This window comes from Portunus trituberculatus, chromosome 42 (assembly GCF_017591435.1).
Source record: "Portunus trituberculatus isolate SZX2019 chromosome 42, ASM1759143v1, whole genome shotgun sequence".
NCBI classification, from domain to species: domain Eukaryota; kingdom Metazoa; phylum Arthropoda; class Malacostraca; order Decapoda; family Portunidae; genus Portunus; species Portunus trituberculatus.
This window is the reverse complement of record NC_059296.1, coordinates 5585001-5600000: the sequence shown is the minus strand read 5'-3', so window position 1 is coordinate 5600000 and position 15000 is coordinate 5585001. Positions and strand designations below refer to the sequence as shown.

Below are 15000 nucleotides of genomic sequence, written 5' to 3'. Positions count from 1 at the left end.
ACACGGTGTAAAGGGGATCTTAATTGCACCGCTCATAATAGAGGACGAGACAAAGAGAGTGGGTCATTTTCCGAAGCCTTTGTTGGCAGTGGCCGGCGCCTGGATGTGTTGGAGAGGATAGATAGATAACCTGGCGATGACGCAATGCTGGAGGAAGGGCGTGACGAGGAAGAGGTTAGGGTGGAGCTGCTATAGACGGGAAGGAAAGGGAGAGGGAGAGAGAGAGAGAGAGAGAGAGAGAGAAGAGACAGATGTATTATCGTAGCTGTGAGGATGTGAAGGGGGAGGTGCTGGTGATAGTGGAGCGAGGGTCGTGTTGGTACTGCTACTGCCACCACTACTACTCCTAACATGGCCGGTATCAGGTTAGGTATAAGCTACGTATCTTAAATCCACGAGTCAACAAGATTAGCGTCATTAGCGAGAACAGTGCCTTGGTATAGAGGGATTTACGTAAGGCACTTTAGTATGCATTAAGTATGTATGTGTGTGTGTGCCCGTGTGTATTGGAAGTCAAGGGTACAGATGCGACCACCACCACCACCATCCCCACCAGCACACAGCTCAGGCACGCAGCAGGAGGCGCAGCATCAGGAGGGCGGTCATGTAAGACTCCACACCACTGAATATAAACACAACATTTTCAGAGGGACTTACTCACACGCAGCAAGGACTCGTATTGAAATATTCACAAGTTCCTCTGCATGAAAGAGGAAGCAGAAAAATACAAAAGAAAGTAAAAAAATATCTTGCAATCTTTTCCAAGGCTATGAATGAGGAATGAGTTAGTTAGTGGTGTGTTTATTTACTTATTTACTTATTTGTTGACTTATTTTTGTTTGTTTTTCCTCTGAGTTGGTTTGATTTGTGCAAGTTATGGTTTTATTAATTAAGCTGCTAATGAGTGAGGTTCAGTGCGTCTACTTTTGAGCCTCACCAATGAAAAACGTGAGAGAGGAAGTGGTTTTGTAAGTAATAAGAGGACGAGGAGGAGGAGGTGGAGGAAGAAAGTAGTAGTAGTAGTAGTAGTAGTAGTAGTAGTAGTAGTAGCAGTAGTAAAACAAAATAAAGGAAAAGCAACATTCAGAAGTAAGTGAAAGATAAGGACACACACACACACACACACACACACACACACACACACACACACACACACACACACACACACGGAAGTAACAGCCAAACACGAAAACTTTCATTGATAATAATAATAATAAAAGAACTTTGGCCAAGCACCTTCCTTCCTTTCCTTTGTCAGAGAACACACACACACACACACACACACACACACACACACACACACACACACACACACACACACACACACACACACACACACACACACCTTCACACTAGGTTCTTAAACATTTCGCAAACCATTACCAAAAAAAAGGAAAGAGGAAAGAAAAAAAACACTCAAGGGAACAAACGAATACTTAAAACACAAAAGAAAAGAAGAGGAAAAGAAACCGTCACGTAATTGCTGAGTTTTAAGATGAAGAGACGGAAAAAGCGAGAGATACCAGAAAGAAAGAGAAAGAAAGAGAGAGAGGCAAAATAATTAACGAAAACTTACGTGAGCTTATGAATGGCTCGGTGTGGTAAAGAAGGAGGAAGAAGCAAGGAAGGAAGGAAGGAAGGAAGGAAGGAAGGAAGGAAGGCGAGGAATCATTAAAAGCCACGATAATTGGAGCTTCATGAGGGGTAATTAAAAGTCTAAAGGCGCATTTGGTGGGGGGGGAGCTGAAGGGATGATGGACGGAACTGACGCACCAACCCCGCTTGCATCACTATGTACACTGGTGCTTAGTAACCCCGAGCTGCCTTATATAACTGGAGGAATGTCGTGCATTTAGTGTCAAAGTGTCGTACTCGTGATAAATTTGCTGAACGTTTCTTGTTAGTCTTTCTTAATGTTGCTTTTCTTGTATATATATTCCTTACTTCTTGTTCTCTCTCTTCTCTTTCTCTCAATTCTTATACGTTTCCTCCCATTTCCTCTCCTCACATTTCTCTCCTCACATACACACACCTCATCCTCTCTTCTCTTCTTCCTCTCCTTTCTTCCCCGTGCCTATGTTATCTTCCCTCACCTTCCTTCCTTCCACACCCTCCTTTACTTCACCTCACCATTCCCTTCCTTGTCATTCATCCACTTCCTTCTTCATTTCCTCCCCTTCCTCCTCATATTCATCCCCTACCGGTCCTCTGCCTGCCTTTCCCTGCCTTCCCTTGCCTCCCCCTGCCTTTCCTTGCCTTCCTCCCAGTCCCTCCCGCCCACACCAGGCAGGCACAGGTGGGCTACAACAAAAGGCCTCTGTTGCGAGTCGGGTTTTGTTCTGACGAAGTGGCTGACGAAGGAAAAAAACTGGGGAGAGAGAGAGAGAGAGAGAGAGAGAGAGAGAGAGAGAGAGAGAGAGAGAGAGAGACGGATACTTGGGTAACGTCTCGCCTCCTCGCCTTCTGAATCACACAAGAAAGAGTGAAATGAACGGAGAACAGGAAACCTGTGAGGAAAAACTAATGTAACCTTCAGTTTTACTATGAGTTAAAAGCAGTAATGGCTTGGGATCGCATTAATAGCCTGTTTAAACCTACCAAGTCACTTAATGTTTAACTTAAAGACTGTTTTCCCTAGTGAGTCTTCTAAACATGCCAGAACAGAGCCGTCCACCCGCCCAGTAGCAGTATGGCCCGGAGAGGACAATCGGCTTAAGTATTTGTATGTGCAAGCATGTGGGAGAATGTAAGCACACTTCACGGAATAAAGGGGATGGCCTGTCATACGTAAGCCCCGCCGTGTGTACTGGAGCGAGACGTGACTACACCTACTGCTACTACTACTGCTACACTTCCCCAGCACTTATGAACACATCCACCAGTCATTCCCCATCTATACATTCCCCCAGCGTTGTTTTGAAAGCTTCCTGCTGACTAGGCGCAAAGTATACAATGATCCAATCCACCGAACTCTGAACTTAACCCAGCGGACCCAAACTGACTCAAAGGCGACCAGTAAGGAACACCCTGCTGATCCTCGTTCCCCCGGCCTTGCACTCCAGTCTGGGATGCATTCAGACACTAATCAACGCCAGGAAATCATTAGATCGTCAATGAATAAAAAAATGTAATAATAATAATAATCTAACACTGAATGGATACAAGGTTGTTCAAGGTTGTTGTTGTCCTCGTCGTTGTCGTCGTCGTCGTCCTCCTCCTCCTCCTCCTCTGATCAACATATATAGTTCATGTTTGTGGTGGAATATTTCTTTTTTATTATTCTCGTATTGCACTGTGACGTGTGGGGCAGCAGCAGCAGCAGCAGTACAGGTCTGCCTGGTGACGCAATGGTGGTTGATGATAAACTACAGGAAAACGGATGTCGATGTAAAAAACGGCGAGAGAGAGAGAGAGAGAGAGAGAGAGAGAGAGAGAGAGAGAGAGAGAGAGAGAGAGAGAGAGAGAGAGAGAGAGAGAGAATGTGATCAGTGGCGCCATAACTGCTTGCTTTTTGTACTTCCACCACCACCACAATCACCACAATCATCATTATCTTCTTCACCACCACCACCACCACTACCACCACCAACACACCACCACTGCTATTTCTACTACACCACCACAAACATCACCGCCACCACCACTACCACAATCACCCCTATCTCCACCACCACCACCACTAACACACCACTCTCCTTCCAGTTACTGAGCCATCCACAAGTCGAAGTAACTCAAGGTGACGAGGACGAACACAAGGAAGGAACAGAACACACCAATGACGACGAAGAAGACGATGACACTGAGGGCACTTACTAGACACCTTCCCACGCCTCCAAGCCCTCCACTAGCAGGTAGGAGACTCACCCAACACCACTGCCATCAGCACAACCAGCAGCAGTCTTACCTGTGGGAGGGAGAGAAAGAGAGCAATATAAGAATAAGTTCATGTAAAAGGTATATAGGTTTTTCGCTTCTATTTTTTTTCTTTTTTTTTCTCTTCGTGATATGGTTAAGTTTAATACTCTGTTGGTAAAGTTGGTTATTGTATTATTTTGTATAGTAACTAATTTAAGTATTTATCTAGGTGTGTATTTATCTATTTATTTATCTATCTATCTATTGTTCGGTGACTAAGAGAACAGAACTGAAACACATGACGGTGGTGATGGTGATGATAACTGCTTGATTTCTGTACCACCACCACCACCACCACCACTGGTATTCCTGCTACATCACTCTCAAGGTAATAAGATTTTCAAAGCGAAGGTAAGTCTTGTTTGCTTCTCCGCTGCGAGTATAAGTCAGTTTAGTTAGATTAGCAGCGTTGGAGCGTCAAGGGAGCTGAACTGGAGCACAGGACACACTCAAGGTTCATTCAGCACCACGACACTTCCCACACATTCCTTCCTCTACCTTCGTCAGTAGCAGTTTGTGTTGCCAGAAACACGAATTATTAGAAAAAAGTAAAAAGTAGGTTATTACTGCAAAATGCATGAAAGGAGTAGCTCGCTATTGTTGAAGACATAGTTTGTTGTTGAAAGGCAAGAAAAAAGAAGCTCGTTGCCGTTGGAGAGAAGAAAAGAAAGAAAGACAGCTCGTTACTGCTGAAAAAAGAGTGGGAGCAAGAAGCTTGTTATTGTTAAAATGTGGGAGGAAATCAAGCGTTTTGGTAGCAGATTACGGAGAGAAGAGATATAATGTGGTAAAGAGATGATTATAGAAGCGGAAAAAAGTAGTGAGAATTTTCCAGAAACAAACAGATTTAATGTGGTGGAAATAACGTTAGGGAAAAAATGGTACCTCATAATTTGCTGCAGTGTATATCGAGGAGGAAGGGAAAAGGAAAGGTTAGGTGAAGGAAAAACTTGTTATAATTTGCTTCAGTTTACATCAAGGAAGACACAAAAAAAAAAAAAAAAGAAAAGAAAAATAGTGCGCTGAAAAGGATAGACATGTGAAAGAGTTTAACTCCTTCAGTACTGGGACGCATTCTTACCATGAGTTTTGGGTGTGATGGGATGATTTTATTGACTTTAGAAGGGTCTGTGGAGGTGAGAAGATTAATGGCCACAGTCTTCACTATTCTAATCGCCCCACATAAATTTCTGAAGCTGTATAAAATCCCCAAATAGTGAGCAGAATGAGTATGAAAATGTGTCATGGTACTGAAGAAAGATTTCTGCCTTACTAACTGGAGAAATATTCTTGAAAATCCCGCTACTCATCTCTGTGGTCTTGGAAAACAGTCGTGGTTCTTAAGAGAACAAAGAGGTTTCAAGAAAGTTTGTATGGTTCTAGACACAGATTGACAAGATTTCTGCATTATTAACTGGAGAAACACTCTTGGAAACCCCGCTAATCATCTGTGTGGCCTTTGAAAATAGTCGTGGTGAGAGAGCAAAGCGTTTCTGAATACGGACCAGAAAGTCATAGAGGATAGTTAGGTGAGACAGGCGAGGGTTGAGTGAGTAGTGTCCTGGTGGCTCCCATTCTTTCTACTGGCAAAAACACAAATTCAAGCCATCACCATCCATCACTATGACTCCACAATCTTTCTGCGCTCGTCTGTCCACACTTCCTGTCTCTTTCACGCTATTCACTTCAGCAAAACGTCTTATTTCACACCATCAAATTCCTCGTCTTTATTCTGTTCTTCTGTGAGTCTTGGCTTTTTTTTTTATCAATTCATATTACTAATTTGTCAATATATACAGTTTTCCGTCAGTCCTACCGTGTTTTACTAATCTATACCCCCAACTCTGTTACTCTAACTAGTACTCTCTCTCTCCTACCTTTTTTTAACCACACTAGTCACTTTATCTAACTTTCTATCACTCCTGTCATTATATGTAGTTCTCCGTCAATTCTGTCGTGTTTGACTATACCTACATCACCCCCTCTATCATTCTAACTAGTATTCTCAGTCCTACCTTTTTTTAACCACACCTTCAGCCAATTAATCTAACTCTCTACCACTCCTGCTTTCTTCTACCATCCTTAGAATCTCGATAAATGACTACAACTCTCTTCTGAAGCTGTCCATCTACTTCCAGGCTAACCCAGCAAGGCCTCTTTCATCCAGCTGTCCTGCTTTCTTTTACCACCAATAGGTTTTCAACACGGGGTCGTCATTGGGTTGGTTCTGGATTTGAGTGAAGCCGAGTTGTGTGCAGGGCGGCGGCGGCTCTGGGCTGAGGAAATGGTGTGAGGGTTTAGGACAGGTGTGTGTGTGGATAGGGCAGGTGTGGGAGTAGGAGTGTGGGGAAAGGAAGGAAGGAAGGAAGGAAGGAAGGAAGGAGGGAGGGAATGAAGGGTCTAGTCTGAGGAAATAATGTGAGGGTTTGGGACAGAGATGTGAGTCAAGGGAAGGGCAAGGCACGTGTGTGTGTGTGTGTGTGTGTGTGTGTGTGTGTGTGTGTGTGTGTGTGTGTGTGTGTGTGTGTGTGTGTGTGTGAAGTTTGAAGGGAAGAAAGAAAAAAAAAGAAAAAGAAAGGAAAAAAAGAACATGAGCAGGTATGTGCCAGAGGTTGAAGGAAATGAAGGAAGGAAGGAGGGAAGGAAGGAAGGAAGGAAGGAAGGAAAGAAGGAAAGTTCCCTTCTTTCCTCCCCCTTCCGCATTGAAGCACCAAGCAGGCAGCCTCTGTTGGGTCAAATTTGCCTTGTGGTTCTCTCATAAATTCCCAAGAAATCGTGGAAGTTTGCGGCAAGAAAGGCGCGTGTGATCGACGTGGGAACTGCTGACGATGAAGTGACGAGGTGGGCCTGTCGTGTGTGTGTGTGTGTGTGTGTGTGTGTGTGTGTGTGTGTGTGTGTGTGTGTGTGTGACGATGAAGTGACGAGATGGGCCTGTCTTGTAGTGTGTGTGTTTCACTGTTTGATCTGCTGCAGTCTCTGACGAGATAGCCAGAAGCTACCCTACGGAACGAGCTCAGAGCTCATTATTTCTGATCTTCGGATAGGCCTGAGACCAGGCACACACTACACACCGCGACAACAAGGTCACAACTCCTCGATTTACATCCCGTACCTACTCACTGCTAGGTGAACAGGGGCTACACGTGAAAGGAGACACACCCAAATATCTCCACCCGGCCGGGGAATCGAACCCCGGTCCTCTGGCTTGTGAAGCCAGCGCTCTAACCACTGAGCTACCGGGCGTGGTGTGTGTGTGTGTGTGTGTGTGTGTGTGTGTGTGTGTGTGTGTGTGTGTGTGTGTGTGTGTGTGTGTGTGTGTGTGTGTGTGACGATGAAGTGACGAGATGGGCCTGTCTTGTAGTGTGTGTGTGTGTGTGTGTGTGTGTGTGTGTGTGTGTGTGTGTGTGTGTGTGTGTGTGTGTGTGTGTGTGTGTGTGTGTGTGTGTGTGTGTGTGTCCTCTCATCACAATCTTAGTCTTTTTCTACTTCTTTCTGGAAAACACCTTCGTTTTTTCTTATTCTCTCCTTTCCTTCATCTTATTCTTTTTCATTTATCTTTTCTTCTTCTTCTTCTTCTTCTTCCTAACATAGCACTGAGACTTTCCTTTCTTTCCTTCTTCCCGTAATTTTTCTCTTCACTTTCCTCCTCTTTACTGCAACACCCTTCCTCTTTAGACCAGTGCAACTTTCGATACTTCTTCTTTTTCCTCCTCCTCCTCCTTTCCCTACTCCTCTTCCCCACATCATCAGTATTACTTCCCCTAACCATTCTGGCATAGCTAACACACACGCTCTCTCTCTCTCTCTCTCTCTCTCTCTCTCTCTCTCTCTCTCTCTCTCTCCGCAGCTCGCTTATGTATTAAGTCTTCCCTTCCCTCCCCTCCTCTTTTCTCCCTTCCTCTTCCTCCCCTCCTCACTTCAATTCTCTTCACATTTTCGTAATTTTGAAAACGCGCCGCAATTTGGTCCACTTCCTCCTCTACCTCTTTCCCTCCTCCTCCATCTCCTCCTCCTCCTCCTCCTCCTCGTCTTCCTCCCTTCCCTCCTCCTTCTCCTATGATGGCGCTTAATGGTACAGACTGCCCTAATGGTAAATACTGTAGCCTACCTTACTTCTTCCTTACTGCTTCCTCCTCTTCCTCTTCCTCCTCCTCCTTCGTGTTTCTTCCTCCTTACATTCACTCACTCATCGGCCTTGTTCTATTATTCTTGCAGTATTTTCTAAGCTCATTCATTCCCACTTCTTCCTCTTCTTCTTCCTCCTCCTTCTTCTTTTCCTTTGTTCCTTCCTAATTAATTCTCCCAGTGATCGTCTTTATTCTATTTTACTTTCTAGTAGTTTTATCGAATTTCATCCATCCACTCACTCTTTTACGATCTATACTCCATACTCATCCTATCTTCACATTACGATCTATAAGTACTCATTTTTATGTAAGAGAGGAGGACTGACCAAGGGCAGCAAAAATATAAAGAAAAAAGGTCCACTCAGTTACCAGTCTCCTTATAGAGTCGATAGAATTAGCCAAAGGATAGGGACAAATATCTGGAAACCTCCCTCTTCACAATGGCAGTGTCCCATCTCAGCCTTGTTCTTCCCTATTGGTTCCTCTGCTGGCTTTCTGTTACACTCACCACCCCCAGAGTAAGGAAGGGTCACGTGAGTGTATACCTGTCTATCTACTTACCTGCTTACCTGTCTACCTACCTAGCTACAGCAATCAGGACCCTCAGGTAATGGTGTATAATGCTTTAATACGGTAATGTAGTAGTCCCTTTATTCTCCCAGATACTCTTTCTCCTCTTTCTCCTCCTGGTTCTCTTTATGTTCCTTCATCGATCTTTTTTTTTTCTTTCTCTCTCTCTCTCTCTCTCTCTCTCTCTCTCTCTCTCTCTCTCTCTCTCTCTCATCCCTCTTTAGTTCAGTTTTCATTTTTCAATCGTTTCTGTTCGTGTTTCTACTTGCTTGCTCGTCTTGCTTCTCCTTTTCTTCCTTTTTCATTTTTTCAGTGCAATGGTAGTACTATCACAACTATTGCTATTATCATCACCTCCACACACACAGATAGATAGATAGATAGACAGATAGTTAGATAGATAGTTTATTGACCACAGTGTACAAGAATACCAGCTTTAACAATATCCAAAACAATGACAACCCAATATAAAAACAGATCATACAAGCCGCCGAGGACTTCCCACAGCCCGCTAAGGAACAAAACAAGGAGACAAGAGACAGATACCCACGAATAGAGAATATTGGAGCTTCCTGACTGCGAGACAAACCTGAACACTCGTCCTAGCGATATGATGGCAGTGTAATGACGCCCGCACGCCCTCACCCCAGCGATGACCCCGCCCGCAAGCCGCTAACACGCAATAACATCAAGTGGAGCGCAAACAGGAAGTGGTTGGTGGGAGATAAACGTGTGGATAGGCAGGTGGACGGGCATTTAAACACAAGAGAGGATGGATAAGTAATGAAAGCACGTAAGAAAAAAAAAATAGAAGGGAATTTTACAGATACAAGGACTGACTGAATGATGGCTCTTTACAACTTTCCTTAGTAATATCTTGGTAAATACTGAAAAGGACGAAAAACTCTACCAGGGAATCATGTAAACAGCACGACATTGATAAAAAACAGCTTGCGAGTATATAAACCGTGGATACAAAGGCAGGAATGTTAAAGTCTGACAATAAAAACTGACCCATTGAAAAGCAAAGTGACGGAAAGGTAAATAGGAAGGTAAGTAGAGGCAACAGAAGACAAGCAGGTAATGGACAGGTAAGGTAAGGTAAGATGGTCAGGTATAGAAAGAGAAGGGAAAAGGAAAAGAGAACAGGAGGGAAGAGGAAAGGAACAGGTAAGGTAGACGGGTATAGGATGATTCAAATACAGTTAACTATAACAAAAAAGGGAGGCGGAGTCAGGGAGGAAGAGAAGGAAACAGTAAAGGTTGATAAGGAAGGGAGGGAGGGAAAGAGGGAGAGAAACAGGAAGTGGTATAAGGTAAAGATAGGTACGTTGGGTGATAGATTCTAGTAAAGGTAGATAGGGAAGGAAGGGAGGGAAGGGAGGGAGGGGAGGAGGGAAAGAGAGAGGGAAAAAGAGAAGGGAGAGAAGGAGGGAGGTTAAGTACAGACATTTGGTTAATAACAAAACGACGTTGAAGTAATCATGTGTGACCTTCCCCTTGCTGGGTCACCACGCTTCCTGTTTGTGTGTGTGTGTGTGTGTGTGTGTGTGTGTGTGTGTGTGTGTGTGTGTGTGTGTGTGTGTGTGTGTGTGTGTGTGTGTGTGTGTGTGTGTGTGTGTGCCGAGATGGCCACGATAGCGATCAAAGAAGTCTCTCCCTGCCATTCCCTTCCCTGCCGTGAGCCAAGCAATTAACACGTGCATCAGGGAACATAACAGCCAGCCCAGCCCTGCCCTGCCCTGCCCAGCCCAGCCCAGCCACCCAGGCCCTAACCAACCCAGCCGCTTGTCTCTCCTCATCGACCCAGGACAAGTTGTGGCCACCAGGGGGACAAGATCGTGCGTGGAGCGAAGGGGAAAGCACAGAGGAAGAGGTCTGATCAGGAAGGCACCAGAGAAGTAACAGATTCAAGCTTGAATTACATACAGAGACAGGAAGAAATTGGTCAGTGAGTAGGGAGGTAGATGAATGAAATGGCCTGAATATAGTCACGCTGTTAGTTGATAGGTAAGTTTATAAGTAGGTTAGGTGAAATATAATAAGAGACAAGGAAAAATAGAGTGACAGATGAGTGGAATAAAGTATAGGAATCCCGTAATTGTTAACCCCTTTAGTATCATGCCGCGTTTTCATATTCATTCTCGTTACTATTTTGCCGATTTCATACAGCTTCAGAAACAAATGTGGGAGATTAAAAGTACTGAAGACTCTGGCCATTAATCTTTTGACCCTTCCTAATGAAAACAAAATCATCTAATCACACCCATAAAATCAAGGTATAAATGCGTCTCAGTGTTGAAGGAGTTAAAAAGTGTCAATTGAATAGCAAGAAAATTATGAGAAGCGACACAAAGAAACGCGTTCACAAATAGAATGAGAGATGAATGGAATAGCCTTCGCAATCACGCTGTTGGTGCGAAGTCAGTAGGAAACTTTGACAAAAGTTTTATTTACGAACAGGGATGATAGGTGGGGTGTAGGCACGTATACTCGTATTTATAAAGGAACTGTCATGTATAGAAACTTAAACCCTTGAGTACCATAACGCATTTTCATATCCATTCTGTTTACTACTTGGCGATTTAGTACAGCCTCAGAAACATTTGTGGGGATTAAAAGTCGTGAAAACTGTGGCCATCAATCTTCTGATCTCCATAGAACCTCCTAATGTAAATAAAATAGTCTAGTCCTACACAAAAAAAATCAAGGTAGAAAAGCGTCTCAGTACTGAAGGATTTAATGGCGTGTTATAGGTTCCCTAAACTTACTTCTGTGTTCCTACTATTTGTTCTTAGGGAGAGTATGAATGTTGGTATCCTTAGCATTGTCATGTGTTACTTGTGTAGGTGACAAAGAGAGCAGTGGAAGGAAAGGGAGGCGGGGACCAACACACAGACCGCCTTTGTTCACTCCAGACACGGCTAACGTTCCCTCACCTTCCTCAGCCTCCTGCCCTCCTCTACAGTGTTCTCGCCTAAGCACTTAATTACTATTGTTCGCCGCCGAGTTTAAGAGAGTCCAAAATTTACTCTCTTTTTCCCCTGACGAGTGTAGTGCGCGGCTTTACGAAATGCCTTCCAATTAAATTACGAATAAAACTCCTACACTTTCTCGAAGGTATCTTTCAATATCTTACTAGTATCTTTCTTTTTACGTTTTGAAAATGTACCCGAATTTTTTTTTTTTAACGTGAAATAGGATAATATTTTTTCTTTTACTCTTTTCTATTTTCTTTTCTTATTTTCTGATTCAAGTATTTTCCCTCTTTTCACTCTTCTCGTCCTACCAACCTACATACTACGTCATCTTCCCCAAACCTTATGTCCTCTCCTTTCCTCGCCCTCTCTCCCGCCCTCCCCCATGTCATGTCTCTCTCTCTCTCTCTCTCTCTCTCTCTCTCTCTCTCTCTCTCTCTCTCTCTCTCTCTCTCTCTCTCTCTCTCTCTCCTTTCTCTCTCCCTCTCACCCATCAAGCTGTAACGGCACGCTGTTGTACTAAGATTGCCGTGTGTGGATTTGGTAATGGACAGGTGAATGGAGAGAGAGAGAGAGAGAGAGAGAGAGAGAGAGAGAGAGAGAGAGAGAGAGAGAGAGAGAGAGAGAGAGAGAGAGAGAGAGAGAGAGAGAGGTTGTTGAGAATAAGAGTTTTTAAAAAGAGGTTGTATGACTTCTGACCAGCTGTGTACAAAGGATAGAGAAGAGTGAGGGTCCTTAGCTGTAGAGGTCCTGAAGGAGTGGTCACGGCAGTAAGGTAAGGTAAGGTAAGGTAAGGTAAGGTAAGGTAAGGTAAGGTAAGGTAAGGTAAGGTAAGGTTAGGTAAGGTAAGGTAAGGTAAGGTAAGGTTAGGTTAGGTTAGGTTAGGTTAGGTTAGGCTAGGCTAGGTTAGGTAAGGTAAGGTAAGGTTAGGTCAGGTAAAGTAAGGTAAAGTAAGGTAAGGTAAGGTTTACTAAGAGCAGGTATTCTGAAATGATTTGCTCTCTCACCATCACTGCTCTCCAAAGGCTCCAGTTAAAGATACTCGTGTTTTTAAGAGTATTCCTATGGTTCTAGTGATGGATTGGCAAGATTTCTGGTTTATTAAAGGAGGTAATTTCTTGAAAACCAGGCTAGTTGTCTTTGTGGTCTTGGAAAATCGTCGTGGTGAGAGGGAAGGCGTTTCTGAATACTGGTCAAGGTATGGCAAGGTTTAGTTACGTAGGCAAGGCAAGATTTAATTAGGATAAGGTAAGGTAAGGTAATGTTTAGTTAGGCAAGGCAAGATATGGTAAGCTAAGATTTAATTAGGTATGGTAAGGTAAGGTTCCCTCAGGTGAGATAAGATTAGGTGAGATACGGTGAGATTAGTTTTAGGTAGGTTAAGTAAAATTGAGTAAATATTTATTGGTAAGTCAGTTGGTGTCGCCTCCACGATGGTCCTTTCCACTGCTGCTGCCTGAAACACCTCTTAATGACTCCCAATTTACTACTTTCTTCCTGAAGTGCTTCCTTTCTCTGTCTGCTCTTAAGGTCTAGTTCTTCCTGTTAGGTCGTGTTACAATTGTCTTCCACCTCACCGCTATTCGTGTTCTTATTCTTCCTCTCCTTCCTTTCCCTTCTCTTCCCTTCCCGAGTCTCGCTCCCTTTTCCCTCGAAGTAGTTCTTTTGTCTCGCTTTTTGTTCTGGCACAGACGGCGAGGCGGCCACGAGAGGGAGAGAGGTTTCCAGGTTTTCAGTCCCTTTTTTGAGCGTGTGAGGACTGACTGCTTTGTTCTCAGTTTTTTGGCGGAAGTGATACTATTACTGTACTGTTGTTTCTACCTCTCCTGCTACTGTCATTACTACTACTATTACACTACTACTACTACTACTACTACTACTACTACTACTACTACTACTACTACCAATACCACCATTACTACTACAAACAACAGCAAGTCTCCCTCGCATCACCCCAACACGTGGTTCAATATAAGACGCACCCCGCCGTTCCCGCCCTTCGCTTCTCTCTCGTGACGTTGGACGTTCTGGCAGACTGGGTGGGTTGGCAGGGGAAGGGGAGGAGACTAGACGCCCGGAGAGAGGCCAGAGAAGCGTGCGTACCCCAGAAAGAAGAAAGGAACCCCCAAAAACGCACCCGCCGTATCCTTATCCTGTTGAAATGACGTGGAACTGTGAGTGAGGTGAGCCACACTCTTTCCTCCCTTTCATGTATTGTGTGGTGCTCCCTGAGTTGACGGCTGACAGTTACTCTCTCTCTCTTTTTCCAGTTTCGTTGCTCTCCAGTTACTGCAGTGATGTGGGTACTGTGAGGTGTCTATAACGAAGAGGAGGAAGAGTAAGAGGGAGAGATGGAGTAAGATGAAAGCCATGGGGAGAAAAGAGGAAGATGAGCATGAGGACTGGAGTAACTAGAAGAACAAGACAATATACATGTTACACAAGGAGAAAGAGAAGAACAAGAAAACAAGAAACACACACACACACACACACACACACACACACACACACACACACACACACACACACACATATATATATATATATATATATATATATATATATATATATATATATATATATATATATATATATATATATATATATATATATATATATATATATATATATATATATATATACACACACACACACACACACACACACACACACACACACACACATATATATATATATATATATATATATATATATATATATATATATATATATATATATATATATATATACACACACACACACACACACACACACACACACACACACACACACACACACACACACACACACACACACACATGCGCAAATCATGGGAACGATACAATGATAATAACGATGACGAAGACAATGCAGATACAAAAAAAATGGCAAAAATGACAGACGAATTAAAAGAGCAGGAAAAAAGGACAAAGATAAACGTAGAAAAGGAAACAAAACAGTACAAGAAAGAAATGTTATGGAATATAGGTGTGTGTGTAATTCACCACGGTCGCCTACTGGTCACCCAGCAAGTGTGTGTGTGTGTGTGTGTGTGTGTGTGTGTGTGTGTGTGTGTGTGTGTGTGTGTGTGTGTGTGTGTGTGTGCTTAGGGAGTGATGGAAGGAGGGAACACTGGTGGTGGTGGTGGCGGCGGTGGTGGGCGAGGCAAAGCAGAGGGAACATGGAAGAGAGAAGCAGGAATACGCACTTGATAGGTTAAGGTTGAGGCCAAGCGGTGATGAGAGAGAGGGAGAGAGAGAGAAGATTCAGCGACCCGCCTCTCCCCCACCCTCTCTCACCATGACGTCACCTTCCAGCCATGACCCCGGCCAGCCACCTCCTCCTCCTTCTCTTGGTGGTAATGCCCGTGGGCGGCGCGCCATTCATGCCGTGTATAGTGGTGGTGGTGG

The 15000-nt window shown here is 43.9% G+C and overlaps 1 protein-coding gene across 6 annotated transcripts in view; it reads right to left on the bottom strand.

Moving 5' to 3' along the window:
• Nucleotides 1–15000, bottom strand: part of LOC123517687 (arfGAP with SH3 domain, ANK repeat and PH domain-containing protein-like) — a 170573-nt gene that overhangs the window by 43735 nt on the left and 111838 nt on the right. The window lies entirely within an intron of this gene.